The 24,220-nt window shown below is 48.7% G+C and overlaps 1 protein-coding gene across 1 annotated transcript in view; it reads left to right on the forward strand.

Annotated features, from left to right (window-relative positions):
• Window positions 1-2,683: 2,683 nt before the first annotated feature.
• PEA15 (proliferation and apoptosis adaptor protein 15) overlaps window positions 2,684-24,220 on the forward strand; it is a 46,533-nt gene continuing 24,996 nt past the window's right edge. Inside the window, exon 1 of the mRNA XM_084823553.1 lies at window positions 2,684-2,875. The gene's annotated coding sequence lies outside the window, so the exon portion shown is untranslated. The remainder of the gene's footprint in view (window positions 2,876-24,220) is intronic.

Consider the following 24,220-nt stretch of genomic DNA (forward strand, 5'->3'; position numbering starts at 1 on the left):
TCTCCGAATACTAGAACCCGATGCAGGACAGTTCAAAGGAAGGACTTCTTCACACAGTGCAGTTAAACTGTGGAACTCACTACCACAAGATAGTGACAGCCACCGGTTTGGATGGCTTTAAAAGGCGATTAGATGAATTCATGGAGGAGAAGGCTGTCAATGGTCACAAGTCCTGATGGCTATATGCTACCTCCAGGATCAGGTCAGTTGCAGGGAACATGAGCAGGAGGGTGCTATTGCCCTCATGTCTTGCTTGTGGGCTTCCCATGGGGCATCTGGTTAGCCAGTGGGGGAACAGGAGGCTAGACTTGAAAGGCCTTTGGTCTGATCCAGCACAGCGCATCTTATGTTGTTGTTGTTGTTAATTACATCTCTATACCGCCCCATAGCCAAAGCTGTCTGGGAGGTTTACAAAAGTTAAAACATTAAAACAGAATATACAAAGTTTAAAAACCATTTACATAAAAGCATACAGACAGTATATATTTGGGGTGGGTTAGGGTATTTTAGAAAATGTTTTTATTGTAGAATTTTATTGTTTTAAACTGTTTTTATTGTATGTTGTACATCGCCCAGAGTGGCTGGGTGACCAGCCAGATGGGCAATTAATAAATTTAATAATAAATAAATAAAAATATACAAACAAGATATAACTAAAAACAACTTTGAAAAACTTTTTTTTAAAAAATCCAGCAATAAAACACAGCTTAAAACAACACTTCTTAAAACAGCATACAAAAGTTGGCAAGAGGAACAAGAGTTCTCAAAAGAGAAGGCCTGCCGGAATAATAGCGCCGTTAATGCCTGCATAAAACCTTCCAGGTCAGCAGGCGCATGTCAACCGGTAGGTCATTCCACAACTGAGGGGCGGGCAAAGGAAAAGGTCCTCTTGCGCGTGGCTGCCAATCTCACACTAGGCAGTCCTAGGCAGGGAGCCCTCTGAGTACCTGAGGTGGTGGACTGGGATGTCGGGGAGAGGGCGCTCCCTAAGATACCTTGGACCTAGACCATAGGGCTCTAAAGGTAAGAACCAGCACTTTATATTTTGCTCGGAAACAAATTGGCAGCTGGTGTAAAGATTTTAAAACTGGTGTAATATGGTCTCCATGGGATGTCCCGGAGACCAAACTGGCTGCCATATTTTGTACCAGTTGAAGTTTCCGAACTAAATATAAAGGCAGCCCCAAGTGCAGCGCATTGCAGAAATCAAGCCTAGAGGTTACCAGCGCGTGCATCATCGTTACCAGGTCCACGTATTCCAGGAATGGGCGTAGCTGGCGTATCAGCCGAAGTTGATAACAGGCACTTCTCACCGTGGCCTCCACCTGGGGTGCCAGGAACAGGGTTGGGTCAAGAAGCACCCCCAGGCTACAGGGGAGTACAAGCCCATCCAGAACTGGTTGACATACCTCTGCACCTGAATTAGCACCTTAGCAATGAGGACCTGTCTTTCCCCACATATATAAGTCGCCTACCATTAGGTGGAGTTCAGCAGCTGACGTTAGGTGTCACGAAAGGGCAGCAAATTCTTTGCTAATTTGTTGTTGTATTTTTACTCCTAAAGAGAGATACTTATGGGATTTTCTGACTCTTTTATGCCAAATAACTTAAAATAAACAAAGAACAAAATAACGAATCCCCCTGGGGAGTTCCACAGATGGGGTGCCATCACATAAAAGGCCCTGTCCTGCGTTGCCACCACTCTAACCTCATTTGGGGGCATGGTATAGAGCACAGCCTTCAACAATGATTGTAAGTTATGGGCAGGCTCATATGGAAACAGGCAATTCTTCAGATATCCTGTCTGTGGGACTGGTGGTAGCCTACCTCACTGTTAGATGTGTGGATGCGATACATTATTTTGATAGCACCAGGCTTAGTTGATTTAGTTTATTATAGTACTATACATTCCCCCCACCCCCAAAGGGAGGCAAGCCCAGGTCCCTGGGAATGGTGATGTGGTGTCCGTCTCACAACAAGGGTCTAACAACCACAGATGTCAGGAGGCCGGGAATCTATTTGAGACATGCACCATGCCTTGGTTTCTTGCCTGTTAGGTGCTGACCATGTGCAAGCGCCATCATCAGGCTCACGGTTGGCTTTCTGACACATTTTGCCATGCACACACATGCCTTGCCCAGCCATGCAGACTAGCAGGAGCGCCGCCTCGGGCAAGAGGGCCAGCGCGTGCAGCCACGTCCGGTGGCGAGCCTGTGTGGAACTGTCCTCCCTTGGTGGCACCCCACAGAGGGGTGGGCCGGGTAGCCTCGCCGTCGTCTCCCAGTCGGTGTCTCTCTGGGGGAGGTGGTGCTGCCGGAAGGGAGCGCACCTCGGCCGGGCCGGACGCGCCTCGCCAGGGGGCACTTTCGGTCCCCGCGCGCGCGCAAGAGTTTTGGCTCGCGGGCCCAGAGAGGCGTGCTCTCCGTCTTCTTTCCGGAGCAGCGTCACGTGTGAACGCGACACCCTCCCTCCTTCGCCCGGCCCTCTCCTTCTTTCCCTCCCTGTTTCGGGTTCCTGCTCTTCAGAGGCGATTCAAGCCGTGCCCATCAGCACAAAAAGCCAGGCAGCCTCCTCTCTCCAGCTCGGGCTCTCCCGCCTCCACCCCCTCCCGCTGACATCACTCGGCGCGGAGGAGACGAGACGAGGGCACAGGAGGAGGAGGAGGGTGGGGCGACACGCGCGCACACGCAGAGGCTGCGAGCGCAAAAGCCGCCGCCGCCGCCGCGCTCAGACGCCCGCCTGCCCTCCCGCCGCGACGCCCGAGCAGAGGGGCGCGTCCCGTCGAGGAGAGGACGCCGCTCGCCACGCCGGCCGCGCGCCCGGAGGCCGATCCTGCTGCCCGTGCGCTTGTCATCCCTCCCCGCCGCCGCCGCGGGTAAGTCCGGCGCCAGCGCGCAGCCAAGCGCGAGGAGGCAGCGCCGCCGCCGCCCCGTCTGCCGCCCTCCTTTCTCTCTCTCTCCTTCCTTGCTTTTTTCCTTCGGTGGCAGGGAGGGGAAGAGATGGCGCCCCCGCCCCGCCCCGCCAGGGGAGAGACTAGGTTTCCTTCGCCCCAGAGAGTGAGATCTGCACATGGGCAGGAGCACGCTCGACGATTCAAGGCCACCTAGCGCGGGGGAAGGCGCTCGGGATCCAAAGGGTCAAGGAGAGGTGGGGACGGAGAGCTTTCTGCGGGCTCGGGGTGTCCGGTTTCTGGAGGGCTGGGCTGCGACCGCTGTTCCACTTTGCCCGAGCCTTCTCCCATCCCGTCGCACCGGGCGATTTTCGCCCGTTCGCGCCCCGCCCGGGGACGGACACGACCGGCGGCGCCCCCGGCTCGCTCTTCGGCTGGGGCTGCTGGTGGCGGTGGTTCAAACGCGGAGCCCGAGCTGAATCATTGCTCCGGCCGCTGCTTCCTGTTTGGACACCCGCCCTGGCAGACGACTGGAGAGTCGCCCCCCCCGCTGCAGCCCCTCCCTTTTCTAACGCCCGCAGCCAGCCACCCTGCCTGCCTGCCTGCCAGCCCCTCTCGCCTCCTGCCCACCAACGCCCCCCGAGGGAATTCACCCGGGCGCCTTGCGCGCAAAACTTGCCCGGGACGGGCAGCCCCTCCCCAACCCCGGCCCCCCGCCCGGCGGCGCCTTCTCGGCTCAGCATTGCCCGCCGCTTCTCCCCCACCCCCCGCATCTCCGCCCTGACCAGCCGGCCTTCCTCCCGACCGCCCCCGCGAGGCTCCCAGTGCCGCCCAAACCTCCGGGGGCAGAGTCGGGGCCGGGTGGGGCGCTTCCCCACAGGTCGCCCGGCTGGCCTCGAGGAGCGGCGCCCTGCTGCTATCCCTGGAAGGAAAGCGACCGTGCGAAGACGTGGCCTCCCGCGGTCCGCGCTGGGCGGGAGGGCGCCGCTGGGCTCTCCGCGCCCGCTTGGAAAGGTCGCCAGCAGCACCGTTCCGGGTCAGGGCCCGGCTGGCAGCGCTCGCCGCCCGCCCGCCCGCCGGGAAGCGCGCGCGCGCACCAGGCTCCCTGCCCGCGGTGGTCGTTCGGGGTCGATATCCCTGATCACGAGGCCCTCTCGGGGACCAAACCCGCTGCTTCAGCCCGGCCCCGGCCCGCCCGGCCCACGTCGTTCACTCACGCGGAGCTTTCCTCTTGCGGCACACAGCCCCCCCCCCCCCCCGCCGCTTTCGATCTTTCCCCAAAGTTGACCCGAGACCGTCTGTAAAGCGAAAGGCTGCGAGTCAAGGTGCTGGTTATCGCCTTTAGAGCCCTAAACAGCTTATCCCGTGGACTGCCTCGCCCTCCGCGAAGCTGCCCCTCGGCTCTCGCCGCCTTCCGAGGCACAGCTGGCGGAGACGGGCGCATATTTCCCGGTGTGGCATCCAGTTTGCGGAAGAATCACCGGCCCGCCGGGGAGGTATGGTTGTCTCGGACCTTGCCAGGGCCATCGTGGCGCAAAGATGGGTCTTTTCCTTTCCTACTAGCTCCGAGTTTATCATCCGTTTCTTTGCTGTTCTAATCTTTGCTCTTGTTTGAGTTGTTCATGCCCCCCCCCCCTGTTTTCGTTTTACTGCTGTTTTTGTATTTTGCTGATTTGCCATCTCCTGTTGATTGACTGATGCTGCTGCTATTGTTTTACTGGTGTTTTGTTGTTAATCTGTGAGCCACTTTGGGACACTGATGGTGGCAAGGCAGAATAAGTCACCCTCTACATAAACAAACAACAACCGCAGATGAATAAACAGAGGCCCACGCTGGCTGAAATGTGCTCCTCTAATGGTCAGTCAGAGGTCAGAACCATCCAGGGTCAGACCAAAAGGTTAATCTAACCCAGCACCCTGTACCCAAGGCTGACCAGCCGGCCCGGTGTTTCCAAGCAGCTCACAGGCAGGGGTGGTACGGATGCCAGCGAGAGCCTCATGGTATCTGATATCTGGTGGTAGACTGCCTCTCTGCATGGAGGTTCAATTTAGCCTTCATGGCTAGACAACAGAATGGACAGAAGGGCAGATGGAGAGCTGTGGTCCTGGGGCATTGCAAGGGATCTCGTTTGGATTGCATCCCTCCAAGTACTGTCTCCTGACATGGGTGGTTCCTTGAGTTGGGCTGGTCTTGCCTCTCTGCCCTCTGGTGACTTTTGCACTGGCAGTGCTGTAAGATCCATGTTAAACTGGGCTGCCTGAGTGAAGGAGCCCATTGTGTGCTGGGTTCAGATACCATCACGCTTTGGACAGGGGCGTTGGAGTCGGGTAGACAATGAGCCCCTTCAGACAATCCAGTCCCACGAGGAATCTGCTCTGCAGAGCCATTGCCAAGAGTCGGGTGGGCTATGATCCGCAGACAACTAGATCCTCCAGAGAGTGGCACGGTTTGTCCCAATTGCCGTCTGGGATCATCTTAATAAATTGACTCTGAGTTAACACTGTAGGTCTCTCAGACCTTTTTGTCTCCTGCCTTCTGCTTGTAGAATACAGATTTGGCTTTATTGTCATAACACTGGGTACTTGTGTAGGTTGACAGGCAAGAGTCCGCTAAAAATCAGGTGGGGGTGGGGAGGGCAGGCTGTTGCCTTCATGCCCTGCTGCCATTTCCCAATTCAGGTATCTGACTGTCCCTGTTGGAAGCAGGATGCTGGGCCAGATGGACCTTTGATCTGATCCTGTAGGTCAGCCTTCCCCAACCTTGTGCTCTCCAGATGTGTCCTGGCTGGGGGATGCTGGGACTTGTAGTTAAACACAACTGGAGTGTACCAGTTTGAGGAAGGCTACTGTAGGGCTCATGTCCTTAAAGCACATTTATGGTTTGTTTAAAGCTCTTCACATACACAACATTTCTTCCGAGTGATATCCCTCAAAAATAGACCAATTAACTTTTGCAACAACCTCATAGGATAGGGCAAGATGATTGTCCCTATATTACAGGTAAGGGGGCAGGATGAAAGAGGGAGGTTTACTGAAGACCACCCAAGTGGCTGAACTGAGATTTGAACTATGAATGCCCCAGCTCAGCACTCTGCTTTTAACTGCCCTTTCCCAAATGATTTCTTGTTTTTAAAGCTTGTTATTATAATTCTTCCCAAGTCCTAAGCCAAGTTGTTCAGTCTTTCCTGCACCCCTGACAATTTTGGAATTAGTATTTTAGATCTCTTCCTCCTTGGGGCAACCAAAATTGTCCCTACTCAAGGCATGGATGGACACACAGGCACACATTTGACTTGTAAAGGATGATGGGTATTTCCTACCTCCTTCTTCGCAAGGTTTGTCTTGCTTAACATTTCTAGCATCTTGAGTTGTTGCTTTCAGGAAATTGTTCAGAAAAACAACTGAGATCTCTTGACTTGATTGACGGTGGCCAAGTCCGAATGCAACAGATATGAGTATAAATAAAGAATGGCTTATCCCCCCGCATGTGCGTCACTTGGCAATTATCCCCCTCTTGAATTTTACCCACATCCTCATTATGATACTTCTGAAACTCTCAGCACTCTGCTTTAGACTTGCGCAATTTTTCATCTCGTGGCAGGGCTTTCTATGGCATGTCGGTCACCTTCCCTCCTTGAGATCGTCAGTGAATATGCTGAGAGAAGGAGGTGGCTGTGGTGTGGGACATGGCCGCTGAACCTCCCTCTGGAGTGAGAACACAGCTGACCCTTCACATTTGTCTGCTCTTCCTTTCTCCCTTCTTTGTTCTTTGGCCTAGTGAACAGTTCTCTGCTAATTTGACAGTATCCAGGGCTCCTACACAAAGAGAGCTTGGCCCAATAGAAGGTATCACCTTCTGTCTTTTGAGCTGACAGTAGAGGCAAAAGGTTTCCCCCTTGCGCTGTGACTGCTTGGCTTTCAAAGGTACCCCGTGTGCATTGGGAAGGGGCCAGCCCAGCTAATTCCATGCCCCTTATGGCTCCCTCTCCTTGTGCGTAGGTGCGCAAGCCCGCTAGAGTCCTCTCGCCTGTTCAAAACTCAAGATTTAGATCCTGGTTTACAATGCAGGACAGACCAGCTTCAATTTAAAGGGAAAAAGCTGGGAAGCGCATGTACATCTGTGCGCAACTGACTCTGCATTGGGCACAATCAAAAAGGCATGGATCACAGTTAATTGTTTTCATTGGAGAAACCTGCAAAAAGATTCCAGTACATTTCACAAGGCACAGTTTCCCTTTAGAAAATGTGTGTTGATCCTAGGTGTCTCTGTAAGCTGGTTGCTGACATTGTCCTGACAGTGGGGAGAATGTGACCACTTCTCTCTCCTTGCTGTGCACCCTCAAGTTTTCTGACAGGTTATGAGATTGTCATTCTTCTCCTGCTTGCTCCACCATTGCAGCCGGGAGTCAAGAACCCAGGAGAAACTGCAGCAGGGTAAACGTACGCCAGCTTGTATCCCATGATTCTACAGGACCAGAGAAAAAGCACAGACCATAGCAGTGGGAATAGTACTCAGCATCCTGAGAATCTCAGCATTCATTAAAAAAAATACTTTAAGTTTGCAAAACGTTCATCTTCCTGTGAACCCCAGTTTTCATTTTTAAAAGTTAAGATTGCAAGGTATGCTCAGGAGCGTGTGGCCTGCTGAGCTCTCAGAAGCCATAGTGTTGATGCATACAATTGTCAGCAGTTGTGGAAGGGGCTTCATCGTCCTTGCAGCTTCCCAGGCCTAACAAAACCAGAATAACTCAGGCAAACTGAGAGAAATTGTGCACATTTGTGGGATATATACAGGGCACAGAATTTATTTTATTTTTTATTGTTTTTGTCATTTGTAAGGTGACCATGCAATTCTGGGTAAAAGTGGGACTAAATTATTCCACTTTTTTCTTTGGGGGTGGCTTTAGGAGTTTAAAGGTTAGGTGGTCATATTTTCATGGGGTCTGGTGAGCCTGTTTGGTGCTGGGAAGAATGAGACTTCAGCTACCAAAGCCTGATTTTGCTGTGCAGCTTAAGATGGCTGAGAGGGTCGTGGTTGACCTGTCCTGGGCCAATGCATCCTTCCTATGCTGCTTCTTGGTGCACAAGCATCATATAAGAACTTTTTTAAAAACAAAAATTGGAAATGTGTAGCATTGGCTAAATTTAGTTCTTCCATTTAAAAGGCAGCTGTTTATCGAACTCCAGTTAATAATGCCGAGTCTTTAGATGAGCTCAGAAGTCCTTGACCTACATACACATTATGAAGATCCAAAGCACGCCCTGCATTGCAGGTGGAGGGTGGGGCTGAGGTTTGTCCAAGACCACCCCAGGAGTTCAGAACTGAGCTGAAGTTTGAATCCAGGACTTTTTTTTTGCTTCAGGCTCCTGCTCTTAACCACTCCACTACTCCAATTACCACTCACATACCTGGTATCCAAGGCTTGTGTGAATTCCATGGATAAGTTGTATCCAGCATCATGAGAGGAGTTTCTGTTGTTTCTTCTTTTAAATAAATGGCCTGTGCAAGCTTCTAGCTGTTATGGCCATAGAGATTACTACTAGCCTGACAGTCTCTGAAGAAATGTTGAGAGGCTGAGGTAGCCACAGGGTAGTCTGAATTACTTGCCTTCTCCCCCTCATTCTAGATCTGTTTCCTGCATCCTTTCTCTCTCACGGTTCTGTCTGTCTGTCTGTCTCTCTCCCCCCCTTCCTTGATCTTGAAAACATAAGCAGGAGTTGTACAAAAGAAGCAAAGCCATACAACATTTTTTCATAGTTGCAGAATCTGTGTGTGGGTTGGGGCAGGGGGTTGCCAGCTCCTCTGCCTGCTTCGCAGACCTGCCTCTTGTAAAGTGCCCTTCTTCTGAAGTCGTTGGGTGGGCTTTGATTGAAGACCACCCTTTCAAGGAAAGGAGCAGCAGCAGGGCCTGCTGTCCCCTGCCCCACCTGTACGCGCCCTTCCTCAGCTCCTCTGTCTTTGCTTGCAGCCAGTGTCATCCCCCGTCAGCGACTCTTGGCTTCCAGCGACTCTTGGCTTCCAGGTGTCCTTTTGCTGACTGCACAAGTCCCCTCCTACTTCCCTTAGCCCAGCTCTCTCCTTCCACATCTGATTACTCACCTCCCCAGCTAGGAGATCTGGCTGCCCCGGGGCCTTAGCAGGGCTGTCTGTCATCTGCAAACAGTGACTGACTGCTTGGACAGTGGTTGCAAGGGCTTGGCTGTTTGCCATCCCAGCCCCTGCTGCTTGCAACTATCTTTTCATTTAATGCACACACTAATGGTTTTTAATCCACCCCCAAATAGGCCATGTTTTTATAGAATCTGTCTTTCTGCCTTACTTTTCTTGGATACATTACCATCCCTGCAATATTACACTTTTGCTCCATTTCCACCCTTTCCTGCAAAGAGCTCAGGTGGTGCACATGGATTCCCCGCCCCCTCTGATTTTGGCCTCGCACAACAATCCTCTGAGGCAGGTTAGGCTGAGAGAGAAAGAGTAGCGCTTGGCTACCCTATGAACTTCATGGCTCGGGAGCAGGTATCTGAACTCTGGTCTTCCTAATCTGAAACGAAAGCTCAATCCGTGTCGCCACACTGTGTCCTGGATGATATGTTTATTGCTTGTTGTGCTAAACAAGGAAGGAAATATCTTTGCAAAAGAACAGATTTTGCTGCATTCTCTTCCTCGCCTCCTCTGGATTGTCATCAGGTGAAGCTTCTCGAGCGACAGCCCAATGTTGAAAATGGCTCCTCCTGTTCTTGCACTGAACTTAAAATGTCAGCCGAAGACATTTACGCTAGAGTTCTTCTGTGAGATGCAGTGGAACGGTACAAGGCTATGTGGTGTGGGAGGGAGATCGCTTCGTCCTGACACTTCTTTGGAAAAAGGCAGAGCAGCAGGGCCATTTCCTCTGGCAATTTGCTCCGTGGTCCAAGTGGCGTTGCAGGAAACTTTTAGGGACCAGCAGACCAAGGCTGTTACAGAAGTGTTGAATCAGGGCGAGAAGTTTGGAGCCCTCATCTTGCCACACTGTTCATTCCACGATTAGCCCGTTCTCTGGGGCCTTGTGTACTTTTGTCTATATTGTGCTTCTTACCACATAGGTATACTATGATTGCTGTTTTATATCAGAGGTGTGGAGCCTCTTCCCACTCAAGATCCAAATTCAATTTCAGAGAAGCTAGCAGGGGCCACATTTGGGGGTGGGGGAAATACCAGCACATTTTAGCTTAAAGTTCTTACTGCCTGTATCGAAGCCTTAGGAGAGGCATTTCAACATTTTAGGATGGGGAAAACCATGTAAAAGCTGGGAAACCACCAGACAATGAGGGGAAAGTGGTGGGGTCATGGGAGGGGGCCCGGGTATCAAATCCCAGAGGGCTGGATTGAGACTCCTGTTGTGCCAGATTTGGCCCACAGCCCTGTGTTCAACACCCCTGTTTTATATGGTGCCACCAGAGTGCATAGCACTTCACAAAGGACAAGGAAAAAGATCCCTGCCCCCAAGGGGCTTACAGTCTAGAATTAACCTCAAAATAGACAATATGCATTTATTTCAGTTATACATGCTTGAGCTTAGTTGCAGTAGGCCACGAGGTCCAGGAGGTTGTGCCAAAGGCTTTGTGGAAAAGGAAGTCTGAGAGAGATTTGAAGGAAGTAAGAGAGGTGGCATCACACAGGCATTCTGTGGGGCAGCTCCTAGCATAAGGGACAACAACGAAGAAGAGTGCAAGTTTCCCTATTTAATGCAAGAATCTAAAATTCTTCAGGTTGTGATCTGCTTTCAAGGCAACCACCGTGCCCCTTATAACTCACTGTACCCAAGAATCCTGGGTCATTATTTGACTTGCGTTGCACTTCTTGTTCCTAAGCCAGCCTGACCATGCACACTCTCCCCTCCCAGATGCCCCAGCAGCCACTGTGGAAAACAGCTGGACCATTCAGCAAATCTGAATTGCATCTGTCTCTGGGTGTCAGCACCACTCATTCTGTTAGTGCAGATCAGCCAGTCGCTTGCATTGTCTCAGATTTGGGCGCGTGAGTGAAATGAACAAAAGAGCTATTGTTTGGGCATTTACACTGGTATCCCCCTGTCCTGCTTTGCCTTTGTATTGTTTCCCTGAATATTCGTCTCCCCCACCCGCCCCATGGCTACAGCTGCCAACCGGACATTCCATTCCATTTCCGGAGGGTGGGGGTGGGGAGAGGGGGTTGTGAGAGGACAGAAGAAGACATAGAGTGTCTGCATCAATCTGTTCGGTTCATGTATAGGATGCGAGAAATAGACCTGCTGTTTAAAAATGAGAAGTATGCGAATTCAGAAGTGAACTTAACATTAAATATAAGTAGGACTAATAAAAAGAATGCTGGAGAAAGAAAACCAGGCAGAACCGACTCAGTTGCCTTGTTTAAGCCCTGATGCAATTCCCATCTGTGAGAAGGAACCTGAACTCGCCAGTCGTTTTTTGTCTCCGCAGAATGCTGGAATCCCACACTGTGGTTAAAACATTCCACATCTGTTAGGAGAGGAATTCTGAGTGGAGAGAGAGAGAAGCGCTTTCTGTTTTGGAAGGAGCTCATCTCTCAACAGCCCAGCTGTATGAAGCTAAAAAACACTGTCTGGCACTGCACCAGCCCCAACAAGGAAATGTGGCGCTCAGTGGGCACAGCTTCTCATTAGATCTCTTTGCCCAGCTGTGATTACAGCACAGGGCACCGGGAGGAGGGCTTAGAGCTGTACCTCAGTATAGGATAGGCCAGGAGGAATGCAGTTCTCTTCTTTTGACAGAAACGTGGAGCTTGATGCACGCATGAATGTGGAACCAGGGAAGAGAGAGTGGGCCTGGAAGAAGCTGCACGGGAACACAACATTGTTTTACGTTTCCTGCTCCCTCCACCTGGCAAGGGGAGGAAGACATCCTGCCCCCATCCCAGAGCCACCCAGTACCCAGTTCCATAAATGTCCACTACTTTGAGGGGACTACAGCTGTTAGATCCACTGTAGTTCAGTGTCTTTTAAAGCACACAGCATTTCCCAAGCTCTAATTTCAATAATAAAAAGGAAGGTTGGCATTTATTAAGGAAAATAATGGGTTAGCTGCGAATGTGGTGAGGCTAAAGAAAGCAAATGTTGTCTTCAAAGAGAAAGCACACTTCGCAGTGCACATTCTGATCCTAGGCTTAAGATGGTGGCCATGGTGGGGGATTCCAGAGCCCTGTTTACTTGCACGGGGGTCTTTCTGTATTCCAAATCCCAAACTCCAGCAGTCCTGCTGGTCAAACTTGAGGAATGCCTTCTTTAGCTTAGCTGAGTTGAGTTCAGGGTGGTTTTCAGGAACTACAGTGCGATCTGGATGTGGGGAATCCAGCTACAAGGCTCCAGGGGTGGCCCGTCTCTTATGACCTGGCATACCTCACAGGGTCATTGTGAACAGTTAAATGAGAGCTCCTTGGAGCAAAGACAAGATGGAAAATGTACTAAAAATGGAAACATGCAGATTGACAAAGGGAGAGCACCAGACTGGAAGCCAGACTGTGCCAACCAGTTTGACATAGTGCCAAATAGGACATGGAGCAGAATTGGGTGCAGTTGTGAAAATGACATGTGAACGAGAGACAAACCCTTTGGGCAGCATGTCACCATCACTACAGCATGCCTCCCGCCCCAGATTCCTCAAAGGCAGGACACAAATGAGCATAGCTAATCCCAAGCTGTTAAAAAATGTCATAAAACGAGCCCTTGAAAATTCATTAGATTCGTTTAGAACAACGAGATTAAAAACAAAGTGGGCCCCTCTTTTGCTTGTCTTCTGCGCTGAGGGGTCCTCTTGTTATTTTTTAGGAGAGGGGTCCTCACCTCCGTCTTCTTGCACTAGCCTCTCTAGTTATTGTCCCACCTGACACCTGCGGACTCAGTGATGGAGAGAGAGAGCAAGAGAGCCGGACAAAGACAGGATGAGGGAGGGAGGAAGGAAGCTGGGGAGGGAACAAGACCAAAGCCTTGGATTAGCTTTCCTCATGCTCCGAGACAGTTTCCTGAGTCCCGGCTCCTGCACTGACATCCTGAGGTAAATTGGGAGGGCTGCACCACCCACCAGTCTGTGAAGGAAGCATCGTCCTCTCATTGCACTGTTTCTCCTATCCAGCCACCCCATTACAGCACCCACCAAGATAAGATAAAAGGCAGTCAGTCTGGCCAAAATTGGCTCGTCATTTTATGAAGCGATTGGCAACACTCGTGATTGGCACTAAGGAGATTGACTCGAGTGAGGGATGACTGGTGAGGGAAGGAATGGTGAGGGAAGGAACGGATGGATTCTGCTTCTGGGGCTGGCAGATGGCCACATGTGTAGCATGAAAGGAAGGTCTTGTCTGTGGGCTAGTCAGCATCTTTGAGGAGTACAGGGCAGAAGAAGCAGCCTTGGATCACTCCATCTAGCCCAGTATGGCCTGTGTTGGCTGGCAGCAGCTCTCCAGGTTTCAGACACCTGTCTTTCCCAGCTCTAGCTGGAGAGGAACCAGGAACTGAACCTGGGGCAGTTTGCATGCGGCACGTGTGCTCTCTGCCATGGGGCTGCAGCCCTTCTGCAAACATACCAGAGTGCATGGGTATCGGTTGGAGAGTTGGCTCTTGATTCCAGGCAGCTCCCACTATGGACGATGGCCGAAGGGGCAGGGAGCAGGCTGAGTCTTACAAGAGTAGAACCAAACCTTCAGAATGCACCTGGAGAGGCAGACTCCCTCTCCAAGTTTGAAGAGCAGCAAACCTGACTCCCTCCCCTAATATTTGCAGTCTAGATTGGGGCAGAAGATTGAGTGAGAGGGGGCTGGTCAGTTCTGGCTTTTCAACCATGCTGGAGCCCGTTGCCCCATTTTATTGGAACTTCCCATCATCACACACGTTAAAAGCCTTAATCCCCCCCCCCATCCCACCTGCGTCTTTACTGCCACCATTCCTCGGAAGGTGGTGCACCAAGTTTAAATGCTCTTGCTTCAGATCAAGTCAAGGAAAGCTCATGGTGAAATCCATTTGTTAGTCCTTGAGGTAGTGCAAGACTCTTTGCTCTTCAAACCGCATCTCTTGTTCTTAACATGGATTGTGATTTTCATTGTTTTCTTTTTAGAAAGGCAGTCAATTCTTTTAGCCACCAGCACCATCAACCCAAAGCGCTGGCAAACCTGAGACAGCCAACAGATTAAACATTACCCACCCACCACATTTAGAGAGATAGGCCACTGTTTGGAAAGGCCTGGAGGGAGATTGCTGGGGTTAAAGGCCAGCTTGTTTAACAAACATATTGTGCCTCAAATTAAATTACTGCTTTGCAACAAAGGGTCAGGGGTTGCAGCCTTTGAGATAAGGCTGAGGAGAGACCCCTGCCCCAGGGACAGTGGCCAAGGACTCAGCCACACGGGTGGGCCAGTAAGAGAGAAAGGGGCATTGCTTTGATACAGAATCAAACAGCACCCACTTTCTAAAATGATGTGATTGTATTGAAACTGGATCATCCAGGTGGCGATGGGAGAGAAGGTAGAAAACCTGGGGAGGTAGCCTCCATTCAATTAATTCTTCTGAAAATAACCTCCACGAGTGCCTGAAACTTATACAAACACCCGGTTTGCTTCTGTACTCAAGGAATAAATCAGAGGTTGAAGTGGATTGAATGTCAACACTCTGGCAAGATCAGGTGTTTGTTTTTTTTACTTGCCTGCTACCTCAAGTCCAATCTCCTCAGCACCTCTGTGGCTTCAGATGTTTTAGAAATACAACACAGGCTGGCTTTCCTTTAGGTGCACTTGCATAGAGAATCCAGCTGAAATTTGTCTCTTGGCTTGGGGAGTTACTACATATACCCTCCTCAGCAGACAGGTAGTGCAGGGTGGTGGATGGTCCCCAGCCACGACAAGCAGGTCATTTAGTTCTTTCTGCAGCTAAGTCTATAGCCTCGCTGCATCTGCAGTCTTGACTCTGTGGCTCTTAAACTGCAGCTGCCCCTGCCATGCAACCAGAGGGAGAAATCTCCCTTGCGCTACAGAAACTGGCGCACACATGGGCTGGGTTCAGATTGTGTGGGGATATAGCTTTTACCAGTATAGGCTGGTATCACACAGGCTAAAGGCAAACACCTGCTGGGTGAAATATTTTGCTGGCGTGACACCCCCCCCCCCCAGGTTTCAGATTAAATTTGAAAGGAAATGTGTTTGATGAGAGAAAGAAAGAGAGCGGGGGGGGGGTGAGAAGCGAAGTGAGAGAGTTAACAGTTGCCATGGTGATTTCTCTTGCTCCTATAAACTCAAGCTGTATTGCTTTCGTTTCCTCCTCCCCACTCCCAAGAGTACACCGCCTCACCGCCCCCAAGTTACACACATTCCTAATTTCTGGGCATGCTCCATCCTTTCTATGTGCAATTTGGGACAGCCAATTTTAATCCAACCTCTTTAACTGCCATTCCCTGAGACCAGAAGAGGGAAAGTGGACTAAGGCACGGTCAGAGTATGTGCACACACAGACACACGCCTGTGCATTTGTGCAAGTGAGAGAGGGACCTGCCTCCTTTCCACAGATGTCTGTCTGCCTCCTGTTCCAAAGCCACCAATTGGCTCCACTCAGTACCCATATAATGCCCTCCCTCTCTTTCTTCTCCTTTGTCCCCCCATCAGTATTCATGCACCAGTTTAATCCTCAGTCTCATTTCATCATCGTCTATTATCTTCTCTTGCATTTGCAAAATCCCCATCTCTCTCTCTCTTCCCCTCTGAGTTACACATCTGCTCACATGCCCACAGACAAATCTGCTTTGTGCTTGGTCTCCAAACTTCCTTCCCTTCCTTTTGCCACTGGTCTCCTGCATGGTTTTTTGTAGGGCACAGTCTTGAATTCCTGCCTGTAAAATGGGCATAGCCTTGATCCTCAGCCCCCAAGACCTTTTTAAAGGACCAAGTTCTAACACTGGAAGATGCTCACAAACTGGAGGTCAGCAGGAGCCATAGATGTATTGATGATTCAAGCTGTAAAGGAAATGAAGCACACCGTGGTAAATGTAAACGCTAACAGAGAGTCCCCTGGCTCCATCTCCCCCAAAGTTGACCAGTCACCTGCACTGGGCTACACTTCCTTTGCACAGTTGGGAACACGCATTACTCCTGCTGGTCTCTTACTTGGTGGTGCTTCTACCCCATCCTTGGGGCCCTTGCAGCAGCCACTGTTTTAGCTCACTGTGAACCAGCAGCAAAGAACAGATGAGCACAGAAGAATGCGTGAACTGCCTTGCTGGATCAGCTAAAATCAATCAGTCCAGGGTGGGTCCATCTGACAACCAGTCCAACATCCTGTTTCCAGCAGAGTGGCTAGCCAAATGTCTCTGGGAAGCCAGTGAGCAGGACATGAATGCAATCTCACCCTCCTGCTTGGGTTCCCCAGCAACTGATATTCTGAGGTAGGCAGGCTCTGACAATGGAGCCTCCATGGAAGAAAATAAGGACTCCCTTTTTGGACCACCACCACCACCCCCGCCCCGCTGCTAGGGCACACTGCTAATGTCTCAAGAGTTCCCAGTAGTTCTACTCCACTACACACACACACACACACACACCATGTGATTTGGGGACAGATGTCTCAGTTCCTACCCATTTGCCTGCTCTAATCACAAGGACAAAAATACCCTCAAAACTCAACTCCAGCTAAAGACATCCAGTTCACTGAGTGGCAGTTTTTTTTAACACTTGGCTACTGTCATAAGATCTTAATGGTAGTGTTGGTGATTATCTGAGGAAGGAAGGGAGATTTTATCATAACCCTCCTCTTTTTTCACCCCTACTCCTGCTTAATTTTTTCCCCATAAGGCTGTGAGAAAATATTCTTGGCAGGATACAGGGAAAAATAATTGCTCTCATCACAATTCTTTTTTCTCCCCATGTTTCCCTCCCCCCCCCCCACTGCATCACCCAGCTGCTGTGTATGGAAAACTACTTATTTTCATGAATGAACCCCCTCATGCATATTGATGAGCCACTTTGCATATGCACCATGAATGGAGGAAAAAAAAATCTTTCGCCTGGCAGAATCCTCAGTTTGCTGGCTGGCAATGATGCTACTATTGTCCTGGAATTGAGGCAGCAGGGGTTGCTGCCTCCCCCCACCCCATAATAAATACAGGGCTCACACAGTCGGTGTGAGGTACAGCCACCTCTGGTTTTGGCCTGGTACGTTGTTGGAACCTTGTGTTTTCATACCACCTAAATCTTCACTGCACAGTTCTTTTATGAACGGCAAATGGTTATAATTGTGATCTGCCTTACAGGAGTGTTGTGAGGACAAGCAAAACACACACGCACACAGCTGTGAAGCATTTTGGAAACTTAAAAGTGTAATAAAAAAAATGGGTATGAGGTCAGGGCACACGTGAGCATCCTGTCTGATGACGCAAAGAAGCAAGGGTTGTTTCTTGAGTTGCCACGCTTTTAAACATTCACGTTTCAACCAGCTGTATACATCCTGGTTAGTGGTTAGCGCATTTCCTTTGTCACGTAGAGGCATAGCCAGTGATGTGGATGGACTTGTAAGTGGTGACAGCTGTAGAATGCACAGCAGTTGGCCACAAAAGCTTCACACAGAGAGAACTTTAGGGATCCAATGGCTTGTGGTTTCAATAAGGTTTCACTCATTCGTACTGCAAGTCATGCAAACAGCTGTTATTTTCCCAAAGTGGGGGGGGGGGGGATTGAATGCATCATCATCATCATCCTTCGTTATAGAATTCCAAGTTTAGAAGCTCACCAAAATACTTACTTACTTACTTACTTACTTATTTATTTGACAGAAAATGCCCTGGGGCACCTTAAATAGGTTTATTTTACCAGAATCTTTCATCAACTAAAGTCCAATTTTGCAGGATGCAATTGTGAAACACCAGATTTGTCACCAAAACCTTGTAGACTGCTTTTGCATCCTTTCTGAAGAACTCCCAATTGTTGGGAAATTAAATGAAAGCACTCCCCGTCCCCCCCCCTTTTTTTCCAGGTCACTCCTTTGGCTATAGGCTAGCACAAAGAAAGATTGTGATCACAAGCCATTCCCAATCCTCATTGGCTAATCTACTTTACAATGAAAATTTATGAGAGAACTCCAAACTAGGAAGCCAACTGACACTTATTTTGTAATTGAATAGGCTGAATGGCCCTATTAGGCAATGTGGGGAAGCAGGATTTGACTGTCTGTTCTGCATCTCTTTGGAATGTGCCTTGGTGTTATTCATCTCAAATATCTGCAAATGGGTCGTCATAGGGAGCCACGCCCAAACTAGTCGCCATTCCTTGCAAAAATTAAACTTCTGGATTTATTCTGGCTACAAATTTGTCTACAGAACTTGGGACACCATATGATCTTTCATCTTACTAGCAAGCTCTCTACCAGAGGTTAACAACTTAAAAAAAAACCTTGTAAGTCCATTCATCAGCAAGAGTGTGGGAAATGATAAAAGATTCATCCTTGGGGAGTTGTTCATTTTCCTACTGAAATTATTGTTTTACTCTGAGCCTGAACCGCTGTAAAATCCACCAGCAAATTACTGCATTTCTCAAATAAATTAAATAAGGTTATTTACAACTATAACGGTGTTATACAATCATTTAGACTATTTTGTGTTTGCTGTTTTCCATGGACTTATGATGCTCCTCCACCCACAAAGTGTCTGGCTATAGGCCAAGTTAACTAAATGGATGTAAGTAACTGAGAATGTGTGGTGGAATGAAAGAATTTGTTCCAAATCCAGAGGGGGATATACAGAGCCCTTTATGACTACGAAACATTAATGTCACTGGAATTAAGAGAGTTGCATCGGCGCGTACCATTCCACTTTCGATCTGTGACTCGCTTTGGGCCCCGGAGAGCAATTACAGACCGTCCCCAGTGTGAGCTGTGATGTCTGTTTATGCTTTTTGCTGGTGTCTCCTCCACTGGCTTTCCTTCCCATGGGGGACGGATGGCATTGGCATTTATTAATGCCTTCCAGTGTGCTGGAGTTGAAGGAGGCCAGCGCAAATTCACTTAGAAACTCTCCCATTCAAAATTGTGTCTTTAAAGTTCCGTAGGAACATGATGGGGTGAAGGAGTGGGGTGGGGAAAGGGGAGGTGTAAAATTCAGGCAGGGAAGCTGAGGAACAGAAGACGAAGACAAAAGGGGTCTGGAAGCAATCATTATTAATAGGGCTGCAGTATTAAAAAAGCAGCCAATGAGAATGAGTCCCCCTTCCCCAAGGAGGACTAAAATGTGCCTGCCTGCCCTCCCCCCCCTTACAGAGGAGCTGAATCAGTTGCCATCTCCCTCCCGTGACTGCCACCAATGTCTCCAGACCTTGGCCATTTTGTTGAGTACGAATGGGCATTGTGTTGCCACCCAGAATGCGGTGCCCATGAAGAGGAGGTGCAGGGCATGAATGGAATAACAGAGGCCCAAAAATCAGTGCACAAATTATACAGGAAAAGTAGAGGCACGCTTAAGAGAATCCTCAATTCCTCCCCACCCTGACTGACTGGCTATCCTGATTTAGTCAAATTATGGCTCCTCTGTAGCCTTCTAAATAGGGTAGATGGAGAGGGATTGCAAAAGGTAAAGGGGGCAGGCTTCCTGTGGGGCTGCTGTAATTTAAGTACAACGTACAGCACCAACTAGAAGGTCTGGAGCAGGAACAGAAGCTGTTGAGAGCCTGTGCTGGCTGAGGGATGCTGGGAGTTGTAGTCTAGCGCATCTGGAGAGCACCAGGTTGGGGAAGGCTGGATTAATTTTTAATGTAAAAAGTTTGCTATTTTAAAATGCCTATTTCTGGATTTTTACAGCTTTATTTTTAATTCAGGTTTTGGACATTGTATTTTATTGTTTGTAAAGAAAAGTTCAGATCAACAAGAATTAACTTTATAGGTATGTAAGACCAGACTCATGCTGTGGAATATTCATATTCAAAGGCTTTCCCATTTGCTGTAGTAACCTTGAGCTCAATCCCATCTTCGATCTAACCATACTCTGTAAATACTTTTACATTAACCTTTCATTGCTATCTTAACCATATTTGGTAGCAGTATCCAAAAACATGAACCTATAGACAAACAATTCACCTTACTAAATGAATCATCAATTCTCTTTTGTTGAGGTGTGGTTTGGAATTTATTTTATTGGGTCATGTGCTGCTAGGATAAAAACATAACAGGTAACTGGAAAGAGGGAACTTAAAGGAGTGTCTGGAAAGAAATTTGGCAGATGCCCCAAATGACTAGGGGAGGCATAGCTCAGCGGTAGAGCCCCTGCTTTGCATACAAGAAGGGCCCAGGTTCGATCCCCAGCATCTCCAGATAGGGCAAGAAAAACTCCTGTATGGAACTCTGGAGAGTCCCCACTGCCAGTCAGTGTCAGCAATACTGGGCTAGATGGACAAAGAGTCCAACACAGTATGAGGCAGCTTCATATGTTCCTTCATCATAAAAAGAACTTCAGTCAGATGATAATGGGCAACAGTTCTGTCATTTGCTTTGATAATGAGCTGAATTTTTATCACCACAACAGAAAGCCTAGATAGGGTTGTGGTTTGCCATATGTTATGTCAAACATGGTTGCCGGCACACAGATTCATTTCACAAGGAACAGCCTTTATGTACCATGTCCATAATCACAACCTACACGTTATTTCTGGCAGTGGCCCATCTTCAAAGAAGGATGGGCTCGCAGCGTTCCTATTCGTTTTTAAAACGGTGCCCTGATAGCATAGCCTGGGCACTGAGATGGAGACTTGAGGCTTGCCCAGTATCAGAATCTGTCTCTTGACCACATAGGCCGAATTCAGTGGAAGGAGAGCCACCAACATCCAGAGCCAACTTGGGTCTTGGGACTTCTGAGCATACATACTGTCCACCTGCTACTTTACAAAGTTCCTCTCCACCTTTTCTTGGTGGTGGGTGAACCTCCCTTAGCCTCCAGGATCAACCCACAAGGCAAGGATGGCAGCAGGTTTCTTTATGATTGTCTGGACTTGCCATGTTCACAGGGTGATGGTGAATTTATTTTTGAAAAGGTGTAAGATGGGCAGGGCCACCGCATCAACTCTTCCCTGGCCTTCTGGAGCTGACACTGTTGGCCCATGATGGCTCTTTTTGGCTGGTTATGCCCAAACAGAGGGCTCCCAGGGCAACCATTCAGAAGACTTTGCGCAACAAGTCCATCTTTTTTCTTTAATGGGTTTTCTGGAAAGACGGAAGCAGCAGTGGAAAACACAGGAGGGTTACAAATGGAAGACAAGTATGTGTGGACTCTCTGGAAAGTTCCATGAATGACACAGGGTAACAACACTATAAATGCCTTGACTAAGAGCACCTCTGGTCTCCATTCTCACCTATTTTGAAGAAGGTGAAGCATTTCCACTATCTGCCTGTGGATGGGCTTAGTAGGAGTAAAGCTGTTCCCCAAAAGGCATGCAAAACAGCAGCAAGGAAAACACATTGTTTGGCATCACCCACATACGAAGAGCCGAACTTCTTGCCAAGCCCCAGATGTTGCCGCTTATTCTGTGCATGCCTCAGCTCTGTTGTGTTAATGGATATCAGAACTGCTAAAAACACATGTTTAAACACACATGTGGTAATTGGCTCCATGGTGAACACAATAGGCAAACATGTGTTAACCAGATCATAACCATTTCTGCAAGCATGGACACCTAATCCTGCATTTTATTTCTACAAGAAGGTCCTGCCTTCCACACAAGATTTCCTGCTTGACAATAGGAAAAAAGGCCAGCTTTGTGTAGTCCACTGCATTTGCAAGCTTTGCTTTGTGTCTGTGTGTATAGGCTGCACTAATATATACATCTCTGTGTCCAAGAACATAAGAAGCAGCAGCCATAATGAGGGGGACAGTTTGGGCTGCTGGACTACGGCACCTTCAGGTCCCTTTGGCTATGTCCCCCACTCCTCAGTGACACAGGGGGGGCTTCTACAAAACAGCCTCTTCCAGCATTCAGAGATATTTCTTCAGCAAAGCCTTCCCTCCATGTGCAGTTCAATTTGCTTTTATTTTCATATTGGTCATAGGCCACAACTACATGCATTAGAACGAATGAGCGAATGAATGAATGAATTAAAAAATACTTCCTTTTCCAGAACATTATTCCCATCCAGATGTGCAATGAGGTTTTTGGAGGAACTTTGTACCGGAAATGCAAGAAAAAGGCAACAAAAACAAAAATGCCAATTCTCACCCTCCTATAAGCGATCTACTCAAGGCATGGGGAGAGAGGGAGATTGATGAATAGGGAATGTGCCCTCACACTACACAATTCTCTCAGAAGGCTTTGTTTTTTAGCCACTGGAGAGATCTAACAGCAGCCACAGTCAAAATGTTTTTCTGAGAAGTTTTCCTCAGTCCTCTCTCTTTGCAAAATGTCTCCAGCAGTGCAATTCTGTACATGTCTGTTCAGAAGTAAACATCATTGAGTTCAGTGAGGCTTACTCCCAGGCAACTAGGTGTACAATTGCAGCCTAAACCGAGGGAAATTGTCCCCCACCTACAAAGAGTAGCTTTTCCTCAGTGTTTACAGAGGAGAAGGCTTATGATGTTGTTTATAATTATCTTTATACAGTACCTAGAAAATTTTAGGCTATTATTATTATTTCCCCGCAACAGCATAAGACATTTCTGTCACCCTTCTAGCAAGAAGAGCCTCTCCACAAGTCATGAAGTGAGAGAGAAACTGAACAGGAAACTCTGACTGGAAACCAGCCCCTTCCCTCAGAGCGCATTTTGGAGCTGCTCTGTAGACAGCTTGGTTATCTGTGTTGCCAGCTGAAACTAGGTTGCTCCCCGTTTCTTGGTTTCTGAAACATTCCCCACTTGGTAGGAAGAAAATCCCCCGTTTACTTCCCCTCCTACTAAGAACATTTCCCTCAGCTCCCTCTCCCCAGGGAGAGAGAAGTGAGTAGTGACGCGTCATGCCTCGTGACTGCAAAACGGCCTTCCCTTAGAATACGTTTTAGAGCGATTCTGTTGATACAGGGACGCGAAGCAAGGCAACAACGCTATTGCTGCTGCTGCATCTGGTTTCCCAAGAAAACAGCGATACTTTAAAAAGAAAAAAAAAAGCCCTTTTCTCGCCTCTGCAAAGGTCCACCCCTTCACTCCACCCTCCACTCCCAGCTGATTCCTTCTAGCCATTAGTCCATATTTGGGTCAGCTAGGCAGCTGCAGTCACTTGCTTCCTAAGAAATGGCAATACTTCTTTTAAAAGAAAAATCTTCTTCTCCTTTTGGAGTTGTTATTCTTTAGACTGAAGAGCATGAAGCAAAGCCATCTTGGAAACTGCCAAGGCTCGGCTGCGGCTGCTCCCTGGTTCTTGTTTCCTGAGGAACTGCTCTCTTAAAAAGAAATATAGACCCCCCCGCCTTTCTTCCCCTCATTCTAGTAAACATTTCCCTTGGCTGCCTCTCATCTTTTTCTCTCTGTGTGAGAGAGGTGGGATAACAAGGCCTGACGCCTTGAGACTGAAAATTAGCCTCCCCTCAGAATCCAGGTTGGCACTACTCTGTAAATACAGAAACACGAAGAAAAGCTGTCTCCCCCACACTTCCCATTTTGTGAGGAATTGCCATCTTTCTAAAAATAAAACATCCTCTTCTGCTTCTTATAAAGCTTTCTCAAACTGAGGGAAACCGTCCCAGGAAGAATCGTTCTTATGCGTATGGAGAGAAACTTGCCGAAGAAAATCCAGAACACTGAGGAAAACCGTTCTTTGTAGATGGGAGGCAGTTTCCCCTCATCCTTCAAGTAAAATTGCCTCTCAAGGCATGACTGTGCAAGAGAGGCTGAATAGCAAAGCCTAATGCTCTGTGACTGGAAAATATTTGTCCCATTTTGTTGAATAAAGAACACGAAGCAAAGCTTTCTTGGAAACAGGCCGAAGGATGCCCGCCTCTACTGCCTACTTGTTCCTGAGGAATTTCCTCATTCTCTTCCTTCTCGCTATTCCCCTGCGTTGAGGAAAGTAAAATGGCCTCCAAAGCAAGAGGGTTTGGGTTAGAGGGAGTGAATAGGGAAAAAATTAAATGCATTGCAACTAGAGACCAACTGGCCTTCTCTCAGGAGGCATTTTGGATCTCTAAACAGGAGCCATCTTGAAAATCAGGAGCTCCTTGCTTATTTCTTGAGAAATTGTTCCATTTAAAAAAAGGAAAACCCCTTTTCTCCTTATTCTAACAAAATATCCCTCAACTCCCTCATTTGGATGTGTATGGGTGTGGGGGGGGGGAGGAGAAATTTGAATAGTGATGCTTTGTGACTGGAAATTAGCCTCCTGAGCCCCCTCAGAATCCA

The sequence above is a fragment of the Heloderma suspectum genome, chromosome 17, assembly GCF_057233095.1.
Source record: "Heloderma suspectum isolate Gila_16-S chromosome 17, 16-S_ref, whole genome shotgun sequence".
In the NCBI taxonomy this organism is placed as follows: domain Eukaryota; kingdom Metazoa; phylum Chordata; class Lepidosauria; order Squamata; family Helodermatidae; genus Heloderma; species Heloderma suspectum.